Here is a 19380-nt window from a genome sequence, read left to right as displayed (position 1 = left end):
ATAAGTGTGCCTTTGTCTCCCCCACTAGACTGAGGCCACCTTCAGCACAGGGGACATTTTCTCTAGCACCTAGGAGAGTATCCGGTACAGAGAACTGGATCAATAAATATTTGGATAAAAGATGAATAAATGAGACAGTTGAAGAGTTATATAATTCCTTCTTTATGTTAAAAAGAATCTTACTATAATGAAATACCTTTCTGTTGTTGTGCGTACATATTTTGTATACGGTGACTGTGCCGGCTCTGGTTGTTTTACTATGCATGTGCATTCAGCACCATGGACAAAGTCCTATCCCCAATTGAGGAGGATGGAATAGGGTGAGCATACTATGTGTAAGTAATAGGAATTACAGCTTGGTAATCAGTCAAGAAACTAAAATGCAGATACTATGAGAGCCTAATGCTGCACAAGCCTCCGCACAAAGTAGGCACCTGATAAATGCTAATTGACGACTGTAGGATAATGAGAGAAATTCCATTGTCTCTGATCTAAATTATACATTAAGACTGTCCTGACTCTTTGGGACTGATAATAAATGGATTAGAAAAAAAACACGTGGGAGCATAAATTCTCAAAGTGCAGGGATTTTCTTCTTTAAATCTTTCTCTAATTCTTTTTTTTTTTTCTTCCAAGTTTTCTTTCTTTCCTTTTTAGTGACAACAATCTCAACTCCACAGGGTCTGTTGGAGGGCTAAGCAGAAAATACGCTCTGTACAATTTATCAACAACATATGAATGCTCCCAGCACTGAGCTAGAACCAGGGGTGTGTGGTTTGGGAAAGGACGCAAGACAGTCCCTGACCTTGAGACACTCCCAGGTTTATAGGATAGACAGCAAAACAACATAATAAAAACTGTATTAGTTTTCTAGGACTGCCATAAAAACTGCCACAAAATGGATGGTTTAAAACCTACAGAAACCTGATCTTTCAGGATTCTAGAGCCAGAAGTCCAAAATCAAAGTGTCATCAGGGCTGTATTCCCTATAGAGGCTCTAAGAGAGAATCCGTGCCATGCTTCTTCTAGGTTATGCTGGTTGCCAGCTTTCTGGGCTTGTGGCCACATTACTCCAATTTCTGCCTCCATGTTCCCATTGCCTTCTCCTTTATGTCTGACCTCTCTTCTGTGTGTTTCTTATAAGTACAGTTGTCATTGGATTTAGGGCACACCTGAATCACCCAGGATGGTCTCCTTATTTCAAGATTCTTAAGTACATCTGTGAAGACCCTTTTTCAAATAAGATAACATCCCCAGGTTCCATGGATTAAGATGCAGACATATTTTTGGTGGGTGTGAGGGGCCACACTCAAGCTACTATGATAACTATGTGAAGTGTGATTGTCTTCATTTGTAGAGGAGAAACTGAGGTTCCCAAAGGTTAGATAACTGGTCCCATATCACTGAGGTGGGAAATGGCAGAATTGGGACTCATACCTGGGTCTGACTCAAAGGCATCTTCTCTCTTTATCTCTACTATGACTCAGTCATGATATAATATAGTATCACACGAGGTCCTAAATGATCATGAGATATAACTCCGGTCCAGTAAAGCAGAATTGTGGAAAGCTTTGTTTCTTTAAGAATGGTCTTGAAAGATCAGTAAGTAGTCACATATTACTTATAAGAAGAAGATGATACATACATAAATAAGAATCAAATACTCCATAACATGAAACCTGCCATGATGGTGAAATGCTTTCGGCAAAGTGTTATAAGATTGAATCATTTTGAAAGAAGACAGACCATTACCACTTGGAGGCAGGAAAGGAGGGAGCTGAAAAGACCTCATGGATGGGTGCTAGTTAAGTGGGAACTAAAAAGAAGGATGGGCTTTGGATGTACCAAGAAGGAGAAGACATCGTAGGCACTGAGAATGTTAAAATAAACATAGAAAACAGAAGCCATGGGACCTCCTGGGAATCTAGACAAATACAATTTTGCTACAGTGCAGGGTACTTGGGAATCCTTGAGAGAGAGGTACTGCTGGGGGACTTGGTAGAGACATTTAATAAAGCATCTTGACGCTATACTTAGAAATATAGACTGGACTCTAAACAGTGGGAGCCACTGAAGACTTTTCAAGACACATAGTAAAAGAAGCTGATGCAAAATGGAAGTAGAGAAATAACATTGCCTCTGGTTCTTCAAGTGTCTCTTTTTGTGCTTTCACTATGCGTTAAGCTTTGTGCTTTTATTTTGGGGAAGGATGTGGTGAAAGACTGTCTGTGAGGCACATTTTAATCCTAGGAGTTCAAAATGCTACAATCTCAGCCATTTTCTCCCTAGCAGGAAAATAATTTAATCGCTTCTGGTTCCAGAGCAGCCCCTTTAAGCTATGAAATGGGTGGTCTGTTTCCATTAGCCATCTCTCAGCCAGCAGACCTTTTATGCGTAGACACTGCCGAGGTCTAACAGGGCTGGAATGTCTAATGAAATTGGACATAGCATTTCATCATAATGTCTCCAAAAGTAGGGGATATGGCCTTCGAACTCACTAAAAAGAATCTGGAGGTGGGTCAAACAAGGTGAATAGGGGACCAGGAGATCATACACTAGAAGAGCAAGTCCACTCCCCTACCATTACTCCCTCTCCAGCACTGGATGTAGTCACATGGCAGGGAGGAAGTGACTGTTCACCTCTGATGGCACCATTGACTGGTGCACCAGCAGCTCATAAGGTCAAAGTCAAGGAGGAACTGAAAAGAATCTAAACAAAGACCCCTTCCAGAACACATTTCCATTGTCCCATGAGCCCATCCACCTGCTCCTTCCATCACTTTTTCCCACATAGATGTTACAAGTAAGAGAAAACTGATCAGCTGCTGCTTCAACATAAATTAACATCTGGTAACAGAAAGCAGGGAACGGTCTCAGATAAATCTTAGGAGGCTTTACAATAAAAGGAAATATTAATTATGCCTTACATTTGTAGAGCATGTTACAAAGCACTTTCACATGCATAATTCCATTTGATCTTTATGCAATTCATGAAACAATACATAACACATGCTTAGAACTGTGCCTGGAACATAGCAGGTGTTCAATAAATATCATTCTCCTCCTCATTTTGTACTGAGCTATTTCTGCTGTCACCTTTTCAGCCTGCCTCTGGGCTGTCACTTCCCATTACTCCCTGCGGTGAAAACTAGGGCAATATTATTTTCTTCCACTCCCACTAACAAACAAAATCCTACCAAATCCCTTTAAAATGAACCTGCAGAAGTGCAGAGTGACAGTTTTTGTAAATCATTTTAATGGGAAAAAATTATTTCTCTGCTCCACATAAACACAGCCTGGGTCTGTTAAAACAAACGCAGGCAGTCTATTTCAGCTGCCCAACGACCAAACTGCATTAGGTCCAGATAATTGCCACATGATAAGTTGTGCAAATGATCAGAAATATTAATACAATCATGCTGTCATGGCTTTTGGTCTATGTCATGCGGGTGGGAGGCTGGCCCTTTCAGACTAAGTCATGGGAAACCTGTGATAAACATAATAATTCATCTGTGGCTGGAGTTGTGCCAGGTCTGAGATATTTCTCTCCCTTGCATCTCACTGAATCTTTCCTACACACACACACAGACACACAGACACACACACACACACACACACACACACAATCTACACACAGTAACTTACAGATTAGCTCTACTGTAAGAAACCAGTTTAAAAACCGTTGTTTCCCCTTTTCTATTGTCGCCTGCCACGGTTAATGGATCCAGCCCCTTTTCTTGTCTATCAACATTGGGCTCATCCTTCAATGTCACTTCCAAATCCCCTGCAGTCAGAATTAACCACTTGTCCTTCTGGGCTCACACAGCTGGATGCAGGAATGACTAATTAGCTCTTAATTTTTTCTACCACGTACAATGCTTGGTTATTTATTTGCCAGTCTTCTCTACAAGCATGAAGGCAAGGCATCTTCTTGATCTTTGTACCCTCCCCCGAGCCTAGTGTGGGACCTGGAGCTTGGTAGGTGTTTAGCGAATGTTTGCAGAATTTAAATGAAAGGTAGAAAGTATAGAGCAAACAGAATCACTTTTTAAAACAATCCGCAGACCCCGTGTTGTTACAGCTCACCTGGTTCAGAAGCACAGAAGTCTCACATGGAGATGCTGTTTCTTGCCTGACAGTGTTTGTTCAACAGGCCCTCGGGTAAAGGAATCTTTCTCAATACTTTACTGATGATTAGGGCATGCATTACACTGGCCCCAAGACATTATGATCCCCTTCTAAGTTATAAATAGAGAAGATTTGATCGAACTCAGCATGAGAGTCGGAGTGATCAATCTCTATGAGCAAGGAGTCCTGGGACTCTCCACTGGTATGTATCCATCAGGCCTGCCAATCAGAAAGCATTACTGGGACGCACTTATGTGATCTGAGATCACATGACCAATACAGCCAGGCCAATACAGCCAGGAAGAATCAGAGCCCATCTCCAACGTTGCATTGGCTACATCCATTAACCCTTGATATTCTAAAGGCCTTATTTAAATCCCCAAATCTACACTTTGGCAAGTTGTGTGAGCTTGTGCAAGTTAGTGAAATAACCGGGCTTCGGTTTCCTTATCTTTAAAATGGGATAATAAGATTTTCCTCATGTAAAACGATGTTCACTGCCTTCTGTCCTGGCTTGGGGTGTATTAATATCACCTACTCTGGGTCCAAATACAGACACATGAATTCCATCTACCCACCTACTCTGCTAGGTGTCTGCTAGTCTTCTTAAGGATTATGAAACTACTATTATAGTGTAATAAAGAGACATTTTCATAGAGTAGCCAAACACTGTGGTGTATGAAGCCAAGAGGCACAGACAGGGCATCAATACCACTTAGGGTATAAATGGATGATTGATGTTGTAGACAGAATAAGCAATCCACTTGGATGATATACAGGACTAAGTCAGGACTCTGAGTCATGGGCTGGGAGGTACCCTCACGGGGTATAACCTCCTTGGACAGGTGAATCTCATCAGCTAAGGGCAATCTTCTGGAGAAGGGGAACAGCTATAAGTTATTAGCAGCCACATGGCAGCCAGATATGGCTGTACTGAGCCAGTAAAGGGGAGCTGGGCAGAACACTGACCACATAGATAAACTGTGCCAGGCTGAGAAGTATTTTAATGCGTACTGGTACCCCTCATGATAATCATGACCCCCAAGTAGTCTGTCCCGGGATCTGAAAACCTTCAATTCTAACCTCAGACAACATTTGAGCCTGACTACACATGAATTATTCAACACAAAAGACACTAATAGCGCTGCCTCTCTATTCCTTTGGCACTCATTCTTCAGTTCAAAACTTTTGCACCCTAAAGCAAGTACCTGTTCCTCTCTGCCCGGGGGCTTTCTTTTCCCCCACAGGCACCAGGCAGGCTAGAAGTACCAGGGGTTAGTACCCCTAGAAACAGCCCTCAGGGAACAGATGGAGTCTAGAGAATACTGCTTCCTTACCCCCCAGAGATGCCCTCTGCACCATTCTCCCGAGCTTTCCAGCAAGGCTGAGCCCCAGTTGCCTGCGTGGCAACTGAGCAGAAATCATGCACGCTTTGAGCTGTCTTCCCTCTTATGCCTCGCCTTTGGGTGCTTCTTTTGATCACCTCTCAAGCAAGCTACTTGCTATTGAATCCTAAACTCAGAGTCGTCTGGGAGAACCCAACATAAGTCCATATTTAACCACTAAGACTTAAAGTTACATTCCCAGCATAGCCTAATTCTTATGAAATTTGTATTGTTTTAACAAGATGCATGATTATTCTGTTATGACATTCTTTGATTAAATACACATACCATTTTCCCACAGGGCTGGAAAATAGAGTTAACTATATTTGCATACGCACACACACACACACACACACGCACACAGCTCATTTTGAATGTTATACAAATGGAACAAGGCTTTCGAAGTATATGGCTATCTGAGGTCACCCTAGGAGCCCCTGACTGACAGCCACCATACCCTTGTCTTGATCCCAGCATCAAAATTCTCTCCCTGATGAGTGGCATCTGGCAACCAATCTTCCTCCTCCTCTTCCCCTCCTCCTCTCTTCTTTCCCTTTCTCTTTTCCAAGTGCATGATCATTACAAAATACCAAGCCATTTTGAATTCCCATTCCTGCTACACTAGTAAATCTGAATTGTAAAGTAAAATAAGTCCTGTAAAATCAAATAGACCTATTATTTCCTGTACTGCTCCATGCGCTGAGAGAGTGACAAATGGGGGACCAAAACATCAGGGCAGTTGGCGTTAATTAATACTAAATTTACTGAATTAAACAGTGAATCTTAAAGAAATAATTCTAAGATGTCATTTCAATTAAGGCACTGCAACAGGGATAATGGATGTGGGTGGTGTCCAGGAAAGTCAGTCATGGCACTGTTACAGGAAGAAACCATTAACTCTAAAGAGGCAAGGGAATACAAAAGAAAGAAAAGAAATTCATGCTTCCCAAGGCATCTGGGAGACACTGCAGAGCTGCTAGGCTGTTAAGTCTCTCTCCCTTCTCGATCAAGGAAGACGTATCTCAATTAAGGTCAATAATCTAGAACAGGTCACCTTAGCAGTTCCCCCATCTTACAACGGCAAAGCAGAAATAATACCTTCCCTGGATTTGAGCAGAAAGCAGAGCAGATTATTTAAAGCTAAAGATTCTTTTTTTTTCCTTAAGGCTAAAGATTCTGACACAACTCATTTTCTCCCCTAAGTGATTTCTCTGTTGGGCCCAGAGAAATGAACTACAGCAACTTCACAATGTCTGGAAAACTGGAATGTAAGAGGGAGAGGAATAACAGCCACAGAATATAGAGCTAGAAGAATCCTTTTAATGGTCATCTAGTCCCAGCAAGAATGAGGATCCAGAAATCAGAGCCTTACCCAAGGCCACCTAGCCCGGACCTCAGACCTACATCCTGTCCTTGCCCCCTGTGCAGCAGCCTGGGTCTCTATTGGTGCTAAATATAAGGAAATATCCTGAAAAGACTCTTCAAGTAGGAAATACACATTAAGATTCTAAGGGAATACATTTTCTAATATGTCACCGAGAACTAGCATCTCCTGGTCCCAGTTTGCTCATTTATAACATGGATATAGTAACTCGTAACTAAAAGCTAAACCCCCAAGAGCACCCTGTTCTCTTTCTGTGTATATATCATACTCTATTGTACCTATTTAATGTATGCCTGTCCCCTTGTATTGAACTTTGAACAGGTAGAGGTTCAACACTTCTGGAAAACAAAATGTGTGTGTAGGCTAAAGGGTTGGCCAGCAGCAGGGTGGTGGAGTGGGATTGGGGAGTGAGTAACCAGGACTTGTCTTCCAATCTTTTTCCTCCCTAGGTGAACACCTCCTGTGTCCTCTGATAGTAAGCCATGCAGAGAGGGTGGAGGCAACACTACTGGTCTAACAGTGTTTCCCTAACCCTCAGCTGGCATCCATCGCAATATTCTCTCTATATAGTAGATAGATAGATAGATAGATAGATGATAGGTAATTTGTGTGGGGTTATTTTGCTTCCATATCTTAAAGAATTTTTCTTAAAATGAACAGCTCTTCTGGCCCTGGACAGCCCTGGGGATTTCTGTTCATTTTCACAATCTGAAAAAATGACAATTTCATTTTTAATTATGAATATTCATGCACTCAACTGACACTGTGCATGTAATTATAATTCCCAAATTAGTTCAGAGGAAAACTGACATTTTGTCCAAATTCCTTTATTCTTTACTGAAACAGAATAAGGTGACATTTTGCTCTGAATGGAAATGGGAATTTTTTCCTGGTCCTTGTCACCTGACAATTTCCCATTCCCAATACAATCCCATTTGCAGAGCTTCCTTTCAGTGTTACTAGAAGTATCCAAGTGATCAAGAGGCCGAGGACACTGCACAGTCCATAAGAGAGGAACTGACCTGGACAAGATTAAAAAGAAACAAACCTGAAGATGATAATATGGGTCAAATGCAATAGCTCATTTAGTCCTTGCCATCAACCTATTATCACCCCTTTCTCTATAGATGCAAAAAACTGAGAATCAGGAAAGTTGAATGGCTTGCCTAAGGTCACATGGCCGTTCAAAATAGTAGCATAAGAATGTAAATGTTGCTATTGGGACTACAAATCCACTTCTCTTTCCAATCACCACATGTTCTTATACATCCAAAAAGTTCATAGATTATAGTTCTGTTTGCAGAAGCTTCCCACCAGCCCGACTTCCCGGTGAGTGCTTCCTAATGGGCCAGCTGACATGTAACCACAGAATCACTCCTGCTTCAAAGATGATTGAAAGGAGTCACAAGGAAGTTAAGTGACTTTTAAAATAGTATACAAACGTGCCTAAAGTTATATATAGTCTTGTCCTTGAATATTGTCACATGAGAAAAATATATGCGATTCAAGTAGAGGAACAAAAAATGGGAGAAATTATGTGTAGGGCAACTGGAGGATCATCCAAGATGGGGTCTAGATCCCTTCCACAATCATAGGAGCTTAATTAGTTCTCTGGGCTGTATAATGGGTTATGCATTTAACAGCTCAAAACCCATTTATTATCCCACAGTTTCTGTAGGGTAGATGTCTGGGCACAGCTTGATTGAGTTCTCTGCTTGGGGTCTCATAAGGCTGTACACAAGGGTTGGCTGGGGCTCATCTGAAGCTTAGGGTCTTCTTCCAAACTCACATGAGTGTTGGCAAGATCCATTTTCCTGAGGTTGGACAACCCAAAGCCAGTAGGAGAATCCTTCTAACTTCAGGGAAGGCCTAAGCCCTCTTCAAAAGTGTTCACTTAATTAGGTCAGGCCCACCCAGATAATATCCCTTTGATTAACACAAAAGTCAAACGAATTAGGGACCTTGATTATATCTTTAAAATCTCATCACCTTTGCCATATGATGTAACGTGACCACGGGGCTGGCATCCATAATACTCATAGGTCCTGCTCACAATCTAAGGGTAGGGAGTATCCATGGAAGACACTAAGCGATGGGACTCTTGGGGGCCATCTTCAAACTCTGCCATACCACAGAAGCAATACCACTTTCCAAATGGCGGTGCTCAGGTTCATGTTTGATATTCTACTAGCAATACATACATCACTGTGACAGTATTCCTGGATTCTGTGCAGGTCTTTTAAATGGATGCCAGATCATTACACACCTAGGTAAGCCAGGATGAGTTCCTACTGCATGCCTGGAACAGAACGGAGTCTAGAAGGGCCAAAACAAATAAAAGAGTCAGTCCCTTCTCAGTAGATACTTGTAACATACTTTGAAGAGAGCTGGAAATTACTGTTTATCAAAATTAGCACCTAAAAAATTATACTTATAAAAATTGATAGGTCCCTTCCATACTCGCAGGCTTAGTCACCAATGAAGAAAATGGGGATTCAAAAAGGAGGGGACCCAGAATAAATAAAGGGTCCATTTCAGGGTCTGTGAGACTAGATCCAAGAGTTTTGGGATCTATAAAGTTTTGGGATCCAGCTGTAGAAACAACTGGGGGGAAAAAAGACACTAGAATAAGCATGCAAAGACTTAGAATGTGGCCCTAACTGGCACCATACCCCTGCGTGATCTGAATAGCTCTCTCCCCCTCCACAGGTCACAGTGACCTCATCTATAGAATAAGAATGACCTGCCCAAGTTGTGATGATATCTAAGGCTGCTCCATCTTAAAAAAGTGCTATGATTCTGTAGTCGGCATGGCAGGGCCTGGAGCCCTCAGTACCATGGAGATCCACTGGAGTGCCACATCTCACTTCTGAAGTCATGTGCTCCTTCAAGCAGGCAGGGAATCAAGGAAAGGTGTTCTACTGGAGGAAAGCACCTTTTTCTTTGCAGTCAGGAACATTTTTGGCAAGCCAACATCTTTCCCCTTCTTGGAGTTTTTTATAGGTCTCTTGTGTGTTTCCTCATTCAAAGAAAATATTAATAATTCATGAGCTCAAGTGGAGTTGATGGCACCTGCCACATGCTTCCTCTTATATACTCTTATAAGTCCAGGGGCAAGTCACTTAACCTAAGCCTATTTCCTACTTAAGTTAAGATAATGATGCCCACTCAGAGAGGAGGTGAGAGAACCAAGTAATGGGATGTACAATTCAATTACCCAGCACGGGGTAGGGGTGGGGGGCTGGCACATAGTAGGCACGTCTGGCCTACCCTCAACTCCATCCCCCGAAGAAGGCAGATTTTGAAGGCAAAGCTTATGAAAGGCTAGAGGCTGTCTGCCTGCTAAGTGAGCTTACAGAGACTTCAAGTCTGGTAATCAAAATTAATAATGGTATTCAATCTAATTTTCCAAGCCAGAGGAGTGGAAGGCTGAGCTGTAATCAATCTTTAGAGGTCAATTCACAGGGGATTTTACCAGGTAAAGGGCTTGGCGCCCCCTTGTGCAGAAAAATGCTATCTTAGTCCGTTGTCCACACATGCACTTTGAGCAAGATCCCCTGTGGTTCTTAAGACATTTGAAAATCCACCCACCCTATCACCTGCCCCTAGGCAGCCAAGTCTTGGTTAATATCAATTCTTTCTTTTTAAAAATGTGAATTGTTTGATTAGTTTCTAAATAGGATACACTTGCCTTGCATAAAAAACAAAAATCAACAGCGTGTACCTTTAGTCTCCTTCCCATTCCTGATTCCTTCCCCAGGGGTAATTCTGGTTAATCCTACCATAGATTGTGTGTGTGTGTGTGTGTGTGTGTGTGTGTGTGTGCGCGCGCGCACGCGCCTGTGTGTAGTACATGTCCATGTATATATTCTTCCTCAAATGATAACATTCTACATGCACTGTACTTTGCTTTTTTCTGCTCCTTCCTTTTTCACAGTATATGTTGATGATCCTTCCATACCTGTACACTTCAAGGTACCTCATTTTTTCTTTAGTGACTGCATGGTATTCCATTGTCTGAATGAACCACAATTTATGTTTTTTAAATAATTATATGTGTATATGTATACATGTAGATATATTTGCATATATTTTTCAAATCCTTTGCTATTTCAAACAAACTATTGCTACTTCTGTAATTAACAATCTTTTACTTATGTTGGCTTATATTATTGTGAATGTATTTTTTGGCTAAACTTCTAAGAGTGAAATTGGGCCAGGTGTTCTTCTCATTGCTTTATGCGTATTCACTCAACAATTATTTATTGAGAATCTAGGAGGCAACAGGCCTTGTTCTAGGTACTAACGATACAGCAGTGAACACAATGGATAAAATTTCACTTTATTCTTCTTTTGCTAACGTTTATTTATTTATGTTGAGACGGAGAGTGTACGTGAGCGAGTGGGGGAGAGGCAGAGAGAGAGGGGGAGCGAGAACACCAAGCAGGCTCTGCACTGACAGTGAGATCTCACAAACTGTGAGATCTAAGCCAAGATCAGGAGTTGGATGCTCAAACGACTGAACCACCCAGGCACCCCAATGGATAAAATTTTTCTTGTGGTACTTGTGCATTTTAGATATGACAATTCATTAAATCTTCACAATAACTTTTTTGTATAGAAACTATTATTCTCCCCATTTTATAAAATTTGTTTAATGTTTTGTTTATTTTTGAGAGACAGGGAGACAAAGTATGAGTGGGGGAGGGGCAGAGAGAGAGGGAGACACAGAATCCAAAGCAGGCCCCAGGTTCTGAGCTGTCGGCACAGAGCTTGACAGGGGGCTTGAGCTCATGAACCACGAGATCGTGACCAGAGCCGAAGTCAGACACTCAACCAACTAAGCCATCAAGTCTCCCCTATTCTCCCCATTTTACAGAGAGGGAAACTGAGCCACAGAAGATGATACAGCTCACAAATGGTGGAGCTGGGATTAAAACCAGGTAGTCTGGTTCCAGAATTCTGAGTTCATGCACTCTACTATGAGCTCCACGTCCACACCCGTGCTGAAATGCTCTGTCTCATGATTCTTACTCCATTTTGCAAGAAGGCCCTACTATTGTTTAGAAAAGATTTTCACCACAAAAGAACTTACATTGCCTCCAAATAACCTACCATTGGGTATATCATCTAAAGGCCTAGTCAGGTTTCCTTAGGCTTCCTGAGGTAGACGTCTGTGAGGTTCTAGTTCAAGTGACTTCCTGAGAGAGAAAGAGGATTGGGAGTAGCAAGTGGGGGCAGGGCAGAAGCCATGTAAAGATGGACCCCAGATGAACTCCCAGGGAGCCTGGGAGCACATGGCATCACAGGAGGTCCCACCTGGTAGCAAGGGGGATGATCATTTTCATCCCTGTATTAGCCCATCATTGGCTGCAGGTTGTCTCCAGGGGGTGGGTGTAAACTCCCAGGCAATTCTAGGTGAGGGAAGTCTCTAGACTAAGGGTGCAAGTGTGAGCGGTTAGCAGCTAGCTGTCACTGCTGCTAAGGAGGGTATGCACTGGCCCAGTAAAGGAAATCAAGGGCAAGGCACCAATGGTGTGCACTACAATGCATATAACAGGTCTCCATCCGATTTCCCTACACATATCTCAGAATCAAATAAGTTCAAGACTGGACACATCCGCACTCCCTGCTTCTGTTTTCTCTACCACATGAACAGCACTACCTTCCATGGAATTGCTCAATTCAGAAGCCCCCTGGTCTTTTGCCCTTCTATGTCCTTCCTCCCCTTCATCCTTTTCAGTGAACCAGTTTATAACATAAACTCACAGGTGCTTCCTTCTCCTAAGGAAGATGGATTCTGGCAACTAGACTCTCTTCCTCATCCCAACTCAACAGTTTCCCTGACTCCATTATTGCCTTCTGAAATCTACCCTCCACGCTGCCACCAGCACGGTCTTTCTAATATGCAACTCTCATCTGGGTACACCTTGGCATATAAAAACTATTTTACCTTTGTCACATGTCTTCTCAGGCTGAGCTTCTACTGCCCTGGAGAAGTTGGCCTGGGTGTCTATGAGATTCTCAAAGCACTTGATACATACATGTATCATACATACATAGCATGTGGTAGCTAGTAGTCTCCAAAGATGCCCCCCACCTGCCCTGCCAATCAATTATGCCCCTCAGTATCCATCCTCCTGCAGAGCCTTACCTCTTGAATCAAAGCCAGACTCAAGACTGGTTTGTAACCAACAAAATGGCAACCAAGGTGACACTGATTTCTGAAGCTTCGTTCAAAAAAGCTTTGCAGCTTCCAACTTTGTCTCTTGGAGGGTTCACTCCAGGAAGAAATCCATTGTGTCATGGAGTTTGTGCTATGAGGAATCCCAAGCTAGCCATGTAGAGAGCCATGTGGAGAATTCATGCGAAGAAAGAGGTATCTGTCAGATCAGCTCCCAGCTAACCCAGCCATCTCAGGAACCAGGCACGGAAATAAAGAAGCCCACAAATGACCAGATGACCACAATCTCAACCACCACCCATGTGCAAAAACATGAGGGAATCCAAGTTGAGTCCAGCAGCCCATAGAAGCATGAGAGATCACAATAAAATTAGTGTTTCAAGAAGCTAAGTTTTGGGGATGACCAAAACTATATCTGAAATGGTCTACAGGCTACTGCATTATAATTATTTCTCTGTTTTTCTGTTTTCCCTTCTAGGCAGTGCAGGGACCCTGAGTCTCATAATGTATTGTAATGAAGGGATATAGACTTAAGAGGTGTTTGATAAAGTTAATCAATGAATAGAAAGAGTGATATTCTGAGGACAGTAACTCCCTCATGCCATGGGTTCATCCTCAATGAGTCTGCCGTCATTAGTTCCATAAAAGGTCAGGTTTATAAGTATTTACTGTGTGACTACAGTATGATCTGTGAGGTCCTACATATGAGCTTTGGAGTCAGACAAATGCAGGTTCAGATCCCAGCGTTGTCATTTACAAGTTGTATAACCTTAGGCAATTGATTTAAATTCTCTGAGCCTCATTTGCTCATCTACAAACTTTGGATAATGAAATGCCTGATTTCTTGATATTGCGGTGAAGACGGCATAATACAATTTTTTAATCCTCACAGTAAATGACTCACTCCATGTTTTTCATTAACGTGGGTTAATTTAATTGATATCATATGTAAAATACTTAGGCTGGTCATTAGCAAAAAAAATAATGAAATAACCAGTGCACTTTGTGGAGTCTCAACAGAAAGATTTTGCTTCATTCTATTCCCCTCCATTATAAGGTTATTGAGTCAGCTTGTACTAAGACTAAAAAATTCCACGGTACAATTGACAAATAGCGGCAGCCAGATTTAGTCTTGACCAATTACTACATGTCCAGAACTGGCATCAGTGACGACGAATCAGTGTTCATACCTGCAGTCAACATCACATTGCAGATTCTGAACCAAACTCCTGTAAGAAATGAGCTTCTGTGCAAATAATCCCATCTCCCTCCAGCATTCTCCTGCTTCTTCTTTCAGGGAACCGTTGGGAAGGCTGTGTGCTCCAGCCCCTACTTTGGCAAGTTTTATCACTCACTCCTGTTTGGTAACGAAGCAAGTTATTGAAATCGGGGGCTTTTGGCCATTTCTCCAAAAAGAGAAACCTTTTCAGCATGACATTTATGTGTAGAGGGATGTTTATCAGCAAAGAGCATTTCTTCCTAAAGCAGCAAATGACTCCATGAGGTAAAATTATGGGGTGATCTCATACTCATGCCGAGCAGGAAGGGGAAAATGTCAGCAGTTATAGCCCGAGGACTGGAGTTTCTATAATGCATCTTTCCCACGGTGCACTTAGCATGAAGGGCTGCTTCTACAAGCCATTTCCAGGGTATTTTACCTGGAGTAACACAAATACCTGATCACCATAAATAGGGAGAAAATAACAGAGACTTTGACTTCTGGAAAGAAATGTACTCATTACTATCAAAGAAGGGAACACTGGACTGATTGAACACATATGAATTGACTGAAGACCTGTCTAGTGGCTAATATATCCTCTTCTCTCCATTAGTCTGTGACTGCTTTTTTTTTTAAATCCATTTCCACAGTGCTGCTTAATAATAAATATAAAATAAAGTGAAGGTGAGTCTCCTCTCCCAGCAAACATAGAAAAATGTGTCTTGTCTCCCACCTTGGAAGCTGTAGTTTGTCGATGTAACTAGTTCTCCTTTCCTAATCTTTGGGCTGGCACACACATTAAAACTTGTACGTGACAGTATCGAACAATTGCCCTGGGAAAGGCACAATGAGGTATGGGACTAGCGCGAGCCCAAAATTCAGAGCCTTAGAAACATCTCTTTTCTGTCCTGCGCAAGCAGTCTCCAGCCTTGAGAAAGATGCCTCCGTTCCCCGGACTAGTGCTGCAGGGAGCAGCCTCCCCTGTCCTTCCCCCACATCTCCATTACTCATCACCCATCCTTAAAGAGTCCCCTCCACCGTCATCCCTGCCAGAGTTCCTCCTGACGCGTCCCAGGTTGGATTACAAATCCTGCTGTGTGTCCTCAGCCCTCTGTGCTTACTTCTGTCACACTGTAATGTGCTATAACTCTTCATCTATCTCTCCCCTGGAAGGACCACTTCATTCTTGCACAGTAAGATCGTACAGCATTTACCTCCATAATCCTGGCAACTAGCACTGGGCTTAGAGTGTACTTGGACCATCCTTCATGGTCAGTGCAGTGGCATGGATGGGAATAATCAAACAGATCCAGAGGGGTCCTTGGAGAGGATCCTGTACATGCTCCTCATTTCATAGATGGAGCCATGAGATCCAAGGGGACGGAGGGGTTGCCCAACATCACCCAGCATGTTAGTCACAGGGTGGGGACTGGAATTTGGTTCTCCCAAATCCTGGGCCAGGACTGCCTTAGTTAACTTAAATCGATAATATGTTTCAAGTACCTACTAGGTGCAAGGTTCTGTGCCATGAGCACTGCTCATGACTTCAAGAGGTTGATACTTCCAGTACAAAAGGAACTGTGGGATGCATACAACATGGATGAATATAAAACGAGTTCTTACAGGTGTATAAAGAAGACAGCACAGGAACACAGAGTTAATGTGAGATTGATTCCAGGGGAACTATAGCAGACACTTTTGTTGTTTTGAGTCTCATCACTTTGGCCCCTTGAGTTTCCACTTCAGCTGTGTTTAGACATGCAATCTATTTCTTTAATTGAAACATAATTGACATACAATGTTATGTACTCAGCCAAAGAAAGAATGAGATCTTGCCATTTGTGACAACATGGCTGGAGCTAGAGGGTATTATGCTAAGTGAAAGAAGTCAGGCAGAGATAGCCTGCAATCTTGCTCTCATGCTAACCGTGGGTCACCTTGAACAAGCACTTGATGTTCTCTCCTCCAGCATTTATATAAGCCCCATGCATTTATATAAGCCCCATGAAAGGGAGCAAACAGCCTCAGGGACAATGCTCAAAACTGAAGGACATCAGTCAGTAGATAAATACCCTGGCCCACCTATATCCTTCAGGTGGGGAATACTGAGAACTATTCTGTCTTCAGGAACAGAGGTCTAGAGAACCTAAACCCTGGAGCCTGCAACAGTGACTTTGAGAACACATGCTTCTATTGACTTTTCTTCACTCCCTGTTCCTCTGTCTCTGCTCCCTCACATCTGCTTGCTAAGATCATTTCCCAAATAAACGTCCTGTGGTGGCTTACCTCAGGCTGTGCCTCTGGGAAACCAAAATTAAGACAGGAAGTCAGAAATGTAGAGCTGTTTTGCGACCTCCATGGGCCCTGGGTACTTTTGCCTTCATGGGGTCTCTTCCTCATTAAAACATATATATTTAAGTGATATTTTACCACTGCATTGGTATAAAGATAAATATATAATATAATCCAGTCTATATTGATTGTTATATGTTAATTATTATCATATTCAGCTTTTTGCTCTGATTTAAGTTTATTTATTTATTTATTTATTTTGAGAGAGAGTGAAACTGAGGTGGGGGCAGAGAGAGAAGGAGAGAGAGAATCCCAAACGTGCTCCGCACTGTCACCCCAGAGCCTGATGTGGGCCTCGAACTCACAAACTGTGAGATCGTAACCTGAGCGGAAATCAAGAGTCAGACATTTAACCAACTCAGCCACCCAGATGCCCTTGTTTCAACTTTAAGAAGATTTAAAAATAAAATATGGTTATGGCCTTGGGCACTGTGCTTCCTATGTTAATGGATGAGTCGGTCCCACAGGGGTGACAGAACACAGGAAGGCCTCATGGATGAAGGGTCATTGGAGCTAATCCTTAAAGAATGGGCTTAATTTGAACAGACGCAGACATACTTTTCTTCTCTTTTCAACGCAGATTATTGTTTTTTAATATTTATTTTTATTACATAAGTAAATCACGTTTATTGTGGGATATGTGAACACCACTGAAAGACTAAGATAAAAATAACAGTCACTCTTAATTTTGCCAACCAGAATAGACTCAACCCTTGCTCATATTTTCCCACAGGTGCTGGTTTTGTGGGTTTGGGTTTAGGTTTTTGGGGTTTTTGTGTTGCTTTTTTTTTTCCATCATTGACATTAGTAAGATATACGTGCACACACAATTTTGCCTCGGTGCCTTGGAGATCTTTTTCTTTCTTTCTTTTTTATTTCCTGGAAGCATTACTGATGATGCATCCTGGCTTTTGTCTGACCATGACTCTGCTAAGCACTGTGTCGTTTCTGCCTGGTAACTCTCAGAGCTTTCTCTTTATGCCTGAATATTGTAGTTTCATTATGCCATATCCAGGGTGAAATCTCACGCGCCCTTCTCCATTCTTCAACTTCTCTTCCATAGTTTCCAACTCTACATCCCTCTCTACTGTATTCTGGATGATTCCCTCTGGTAATTATTCCTTTTCATTTATTCACTCTTCAGTCATGCCTCATCTCCTGTTTAAACTATCCTTAAAGTTTCCCTCTCACCCATGGTAATATTTTTCATGTCCAAACTAGCTACTTCTTTATTTCAGATTTATCTGTCTTCTTCCATTATCTCCATTTGTATGGTTTCTATCACTTTTTAACTTTGAACATTTAAACCCACATATATTCAAGTAGTTTTTTCAGCTGCCTTTATTTCTCCTGCTTTCTCAGGCATCGATGCTTCCATTTTCTGACACCTGCTGACTGTCCCTCATGGTGGCGTTTCTCCAGTTTGGGGGATATTTTCTCCTCAGCTTATCTTCAATTAGGATTCTCTTCAGTGGGGGGCTCGGGCGTGCCCTGGGTGATGGAGGTCTCCCCAGGAAGATGTTTCTGGGTGTCTCAGCTGAAGCCATAGGAGTCACTGGTTCTAGATCTTTCTGTGTAGTCCCCAGCTCAGGTTTCCTCAGGCAGTTGTGTTCCCAGGTGTTCACAGGCAGTGCTGGCTCAGGGCATGGGCTTCCTGGTACATCTGATCCAACCTCAGACCAGAGTAGTCAGCATGCTTTCTGCCAAGGGTACACAGTCTACCATTCTGACGAATACGTTTGCATGTATTTAAATTTTGCATCTTGCCTTGTATCCATTAATTTTCATAACATGAGCATTTGAATAACGTTTCCTTTATCCGGAGCCTCTGGAACTTTATGAGGTGCAGAGGACGGGATGAAATGGTTCGAAAATGCTGTGTTCGTGTTTTTTCCCCCGAGGAGAAAGTCCATAGCTTTCATCACATTGACAGAGGCATCTGAGACCCAAGAAAGCTTGAAAACCGTCATTTTAAACAATCTTGGATGTCTTCTAAATTAAGTTTAGCCCTTGGAAATACACCAGAAACTACAGATCTAAGGTTTGAGAAATGTCCTCTACATCCTTTCTAGTATCGCTCACAGCTGGGAGGGAAATGTTCAGAAACTGGTGCATGATGTTGCTACAACATGCAGCCTCCAAGACTCTCTCAGAGAACGTGTATCAATATATTTGGGGCTCCAAGGAGCCAGGAAAGAAAGGGCATCTGGGAGGCCCGTCCAGCCAGGACGAATGCCTCGACCAAGCAACGACCAGCCGGAGCCCGCCATCTTCTCTTCGCCCTTCATCCTTCGCCCCCAGTCCCGAGAAACAGGGGGCGCAGAAATATTGTAAATAAATGGACTGTAGCCACACATATACGCTGGTCTACCATCACGTAAAATCACATCACACAAAATAATTTTAAGACAAAAAAGCACGACTCTCAGGGATAAAGGGGGCCACTTTCTAATGATAAAAGGCCCAATTCGTCAAGAAGACATAGCTATTTCCAACTTGACGCGCTGAAAAACAGCGGAGCCTCACAATACCAAACTTCACAGAACCACAAGAACAATCTGGCAAATCCATCACCGTAAAAAGAGACTCTAACAATCGAACGCCGGTATGTGACCTCTACCATTGCTCCTTCTCAAGTGGTATCTGACCACGTTGCTGTTCACAAATTGGGATTCAGGGAGAGGTTGTCCCCAAAGTCACGCAGCTGGTAGGTGGCCCAGCTTGGGTT

This window comes from Neofelis nebulosa, chromosome 5 (genome assembly GCF_028018385.1).
Source record: "Neofelis nebulosa isolate mNeoNeb1 chromosome 5, mNeoNeb1.pri, whole genome shotgun sequence".
Lineage (NCBI taxonomy): Eukaryota > Metazoa > Chordata > Mammalia > Carnivora > Felidae > Neofelis > Neofelis nebulosa.
This window is presented reverse-complemented; position numbering follows the sequence as displayed.